Below are 6,000 nucleotides of genomic sequence, written 5' to 3' on the forward strand. Positions count from 1 at the left end.
CTCCTGTTAGTTTTGAAAATAATTAGATTTTAAATTCCTTAAGAGCAGACACATGATCAATCTTATTCCTCATTGTGTTTCTAGGAGCTTACACAATGATGTTATAGAGCGGGCACTAATAAATGTTTTGTTAAATGAATAAATATATATATGAACCATTTTTCCCCTAATGAGACTTTCTTTATACTATGGATCATGGCTGCTTTGTCTATGGCTTATAGCACCAGTAGTTCCATTTTGACTTATTTCATTCCTAGAAAACTTTTCCTATGCTTTATTATTTATAATCACATTAATGATTTATTTCAGAATATATAGTAGTATAAAAAATGATACATGCTAAATGAATTCTGGCAGGGTGGGGTTTTTTTTTTTTTTTTTTCACCCTCAGGAAGGAAAGGAAATGTAGATGATAAATACACTGAAAATCCACCATGTGGGGCTGGAATTCAAGGCTTCTGGCCAACTTCAGAATTGTCCTTTCGATTTTAAATCCACATACCAACAGAGATGATCATTTTAAGTCTCTCTTGGTTGGGAGCTTCAAGGGAGACTGTGTAGAGAGCATCTTTTCTGATTTCAAATGAAGAGATACACAAAAACTACCAAAGTCAAGGCATCTCATAAAGAAAAAGATGAACTGTCATCACTACAGAGACCCAACTGAAGTCGAATGCCAGGGAAGAGGAAGAGAGGGGCCTTGTCCTCTTCGCTAGTCAGCACAACCTTCCCTTCATGTTTGTATCCACAGCAGTGGCTGCCTCCTGGTCTGGTGTTTACATAAAGATGAGAGGCAACTTACTCTGGCTCCACGCTGGCCCAAGGCAGAGCTGGCAGCAGCAGGTAACAGGCACCTGGACGGGGCTTCCCACGGGCCATCAGGGGTTCTAATCAGCTTCTTTTAGCCGGCAGATTTTGAACAGTGGGTATGTTCCAAATGTGTCAGGGCGTATTTTTCAAACATCACTGCGGATTCATTTGTTATGTCTTGCCTTTTTTTAGACCTTGACAATAAAGGGACATTTTTAACCAAGGAAGGGAAAGAGAAGCTAGTGCACATTGATGTTTTATGACATGCTAGGATCCACAGTGAGATTAACCTATTTCTTTGAGATCTTTGGGGCCCTATTATCTGCGACTCCTTGTTATTTTCCTTTCCACGACTGCAATTATATCTCCAAAGGGGGAGGATTCAAACTACACTTTCATGTTTATGTGTTCTGAATTCTAACATATTTCAAAGTGTGTACCTCAAGGTGGACTTTGAGAAAACACAGGGCTCTGTACTCTGCTAAAAGTGTGTGTGTATGTGTGTGTGTGTGTGTGTGTGTGTGTGTGTGTGTGTTCTACTTAGAATATATATACCTCAGGCTTGAGAAATTTACCTTTTCTTTATTACTCCCCTCAGGCCAGTAAATACTTGATTCTTAAATTTTCACACACACATAAACAAGACACAGATCTCTCATGTAGTTTGTGCATGTTTACAGGAGTTTGCACCTGCCCTGGAAAGGTATTTGCAGAACATTAAAGTGGATTCCTTTGTCTTTCATTCATTTTTCTAGGCAGCAGGACAGGATTTCTAAATTTCTTAGGGCTTCTGGGACAGATGACTGCAAACTTGGTGACTTCAAACAACAGTAACTTATTCTCTTAATGTTCTGGAGACCGGACATTCGAAATCAGTTTCACTGGGCCAAAATTAAGGTGTTAGCGGGGCTGCCATCCCTTCGGAGGCTCTAGGGAAGAATCTGTTCCTTGTTTCCTCTAGCTCCTGGTGGTTACTGGCATGCCTTGGTTTGTGGCTCCAGCAATCCAGTTTCTGACTCCGTGATCTCATTGCCTTCTCTTCTTCTGCCTGTGTCAAATGTCCTCTCTGTGAGTATATTTCTCTAAGAACTCTTGTGATTATATTTCACACCCATCTGGATAATCTGTGATAATCTTCTCATTTCCAAATCCTAAGCTTAATCACAAGGTGTTTTGGAAAGGAAGAGAAGTTTCTGGGGATGGACTGGTGAAGGAGTGCCCAGGGCCAGGAGCTGTTTGTCAATAAAGCATTTTTATAAGGTGGGTGCTGGTAAATCAGAAATTGTAAGTAAATCCTGAAAACAACCAAACAAAGTAGGTATCTACTAAAGAATTCAAGAGCAATTACATAAATTTACAATGACCTAAACCAAAACTCTTTTGAGTTGAAATTTGCTTCAAGGTATGTTTAGGTTCAAATGAAACATCCCATTTTGGAAAGAGAAGAGAAGATTTAATCATACAAACTGAAAAATCAAATACAAAGTTAAAAAAATTTTTTAAAAGGAGCACCTGCATGGTTGGCGCCATCCATTGAATATCGGACCCTTGATCTCAGCTCAGGTCTGGACCTCAGGATTGAAAGTTCAAGCCCTGCATTGGATATGGATCCTACTTAAAAAAAAAAAAAAGTAAATACATAAAACATTAAAAATCATACAACCTGAAAAAATATCAGTCAATGTATATGAATAGACAGTTACATGATAGCACAAGTGAATATCTCTCTGTTGTTGCACTGAGCCTTGGTAAAAAGAACTCATCCTCATTTGTGCTGAGTCCTGTGATGTCTTCCTTACAGGGAGCCTATAGAAGTCTGTGTTACAACCAGAATACTTTTGTTTGGATTAGTAAATACTGTTTGAACTCTTAAGTTTAATTAATTTTATCTTCTGCCCTATCGCCTAGAGTCTGTAGAGGGAAGGTGAACTTTAAAATATAATCAAATTAAATTCAGTAATCAAAATATTATTGTTCTAAAAAAAGATTATTGTTCTATGTTCACATAAATTGTAAAATAAAAGTTGATATTGCTGAAAGCTCATCAATATTTCTGGTTCTTCTTCTAGCTACAGGATGCAACTATATTTCCTACACCCCTGAAGTTAAGCTGGCAGAAGCTTTGTTTCACGTAGTATGAAGTGTGGTGCTCAGCTCACCATGCTCTTTAGCTCTGCCATGGTAACCACCGACCTTTTGGGACAGTGACGGCTCCACCACCCCAGGTCCCAAAGCAAGCATCACCACAAACAAAGCCCTGTGCCAACTCAAGTCAGACACGTAGCAAGAATATGAAATAAACTGTGGTTATCAGGCACTGAGAGCTTGGGTTGTGTGATACTGCAGTATCACTCAGCCGAGCCAATTGATACATCCAATGAAATCGATGGGCTTGGAATTGACTGTTAAGCCCTGTTGGTGCACAGGAATGGTGGGAAATTTAAATCACCAGAAGATAAGCTCTGTCTCTGAAAACACATACCAAAAAACAAAAGAAAGTGCACACAAACACTTGTGTATTGATGTTTATAGCAGCTTTATGCATAACTGTTAAAACTTTGGAAGTTCCCATGATGCCCTTCAGTAGGTAACTGGATAAGCAAATGGTGATACATACATACATACAACAGAATATTATTCAATGATAAAAAGAAATGAGCTGTCAAGCTGCAAAAAAGACATAAAAGGAAACTTCAATGCATATTGCTAAGTGAAAGAAGCCAATCCACAGAGGCTATATACTGTGTGATTCCCATTTTACAACATTCTGGAAAAGACAAAACCATGGAGACAGTAAAGTGATCATTGGTTGCCTATCAGTTGCGGGGGAAAATGGGGGATGGAAGCAAAGGTGGATGAGGGGGCGAATAGGTGGGGCATAGGGAATGTTTAAGATAGTGAAATTGTTCTGTATATTGCTATTACAGTGGGTTCATATCATTATATTTCTGTCAAAACCCATAGAAGGTATAATAGAAAGAGTGAACCCCAACGGAGACTATGAACAACAATGAAGACTTTATCAATATTAGTTCATCAGTTGTAAAAATGCACTGTATTAATGCAAGGTATTAATAATAAGAGAAACTGAGTGAGGGAGTGTGGTATGTTGATATGGGGGAATGCTCATACTTTCTGATCTATTCTGTAAACCTTAAACTGCTCAAAAGATTCAGCAAGGGGAAAACAAAAAATAAAATTAAGAATAATTTGATTGAACTAAATTCAAAGAGCCATTTAAATTATTATAAGTTGAATATGAAAGTGTTGGCAGGTTGTTGTATTGAGGTTGATCTGGTGGATTCAACTGTGGAACATTTGATGGGCCAGGAATATTGTCCAGGCAGGATATGAAAAAATAAAAAAAGAAAGAAATGAAATTCTTGGAGAAAAGAGAATAGATTTAGGTAAATTATGGACAATGAGAATGAGGAAAAGAGTCTTTCAAAACAGTATGTGCCAAAAATGTGCCATCTTATGGACAGAAATAAAGCTTTAGCTCAACATTGCTTAAGCAGGTGACTCTGAAGAATGTGGCTTTGAATAATTTGGTGATTAGAAATAAGGTCAGTGGTAAGGACCCACTTTGAAAGTGGGAGCATAAGGCACCCTACAGACCCACACTCCCAAGCAAAACAATATAAACTGATGACTTTTTTTTTTTTTAAATACTCTGAAAATTTTCCTAAGGGCAGTGAGCAAATGAAGAAGACATTTGTATAAGAAAAATCTCTGTTAAATCTTGGTAAGAACAGTGAGAGTCTATGGCATTGAACCAAGATCGGCACCTTTTCCTCAGCCACGGTTTAGTGGGATGGAAAGTACCCTCAAGTTGGGTATGGCTGAGAAGATGAGGATCCCCTCCCCAATTCCTCTTTAAAAGTGTATCTCTGGGCTGCCTGGGTGGCTCAGTAGTTTAAAGCCTCTGCCTTCAGCTCAGGTCATGATCCCAGTGTCCTGGGATCGAGCCCCGTGTTGGGCTCTCTGCTCAGCAGGGAGCCTGTTTCCCCCTCTTTCTGTCTCTACGTGCCTCTCTACTTGTGATCTCTGTCAAATAAATAAATAAAAATCTTAAAAAAAATAATAAAAGTGTCTCTCCTTGGAAGGGCCAGGTCACCAGCATTTCTCATCTCCATAATGCTCTGTGTTACAGAAGCATAATTTCAGGCAAGTGCCAAATATCAAGGATCAGTCCTTGACTCTACACAGTCCTTCCTCTACATGGCTTCCACTCTAAGGGAAGAAAGTCTACCCTTGGTGTGGCGGGCCAGGAATGGTGGGCATTGGCTGACCTAACTAACCACTGCTCACTCAGGGGGTAGATGTTTCCCACCAGAAATGGTGACCAGAGAGCCCTAAAGACTATCATTTCTACCCAGAACCCTGCTTTTAAAGCAAGACTGTTAACTGAGAGAAGCAGGCCACTATCTCTGCCCCAGCAATGCAACAATAATGGCTCAGAAATTTTGCCCAGGGGAAGAGGCAAGCCATAAGGGCAGAGAGTTCTGAAAGTCTTCCTTCATTTAGAACAGAGTTAAAGAAGTTCAAGCATCATGAGTTCTTGAAAACAATGAGGATCTTGGTGGTGAGCAACCCTTCGGAGGCTGGTAGCTCCATGAGAACAAAAAGCTAAGCCATAAACCAGCTGTTTACCAGAGAGAATGAGGGCACGAGACTGCTAGGAAGAGCCCTCCCATGGAATAGAACAAATCTCAAAGACTGGCTTCAAAAATTACTCTTGCAAAAGGACCCAAATTTAATTAGATCAGACAATGGAGCTATTTATGCCCCAGGGCATTGTCAAAAACAATAGAGCAAGGATCAAGCAATTAGTGGAGCCTAACAGCTGGATGTGACACCAGAAGAAGCAGACGGTTTAACAGATCAGGGAAAGAGACAGTCCAAGAGAGTCCTGCTCAAGCCAACATTCTAGGGTGCTGGTGCTGAAAGAAATTAAAGCCTGCAATATATGAAAACACACTCCATGTTCATGGATGGGAGGGATTAATCTTGCTAAGGTAATATTCTCCCAAAGCTAATCTACAAATTGAATGCAATCTAAATTCCACCAATCACTGTTGCAGAAATCGACAGTCTTACTCTAAAATTTGGGTATGTAAATTTACAAAACCAACGATAGCCAAAACAATGTTGAAAAAGAAGAACAAATTTGGAGAACTCATACTTGCT

Source organism: Mustela nigripes, chromosome 2, assembly GCF_022355385.1.
Source record: "Mustela nigripes isolate SB6536 chromosome 2, MUSNIG.SB6536, whole genome shotgun sequence".
NCBI lineage: Eukaryota > Metazoa > Chordata > Mammalia > Carnivora > Mustelidae > Mustela > Mustela nigripes.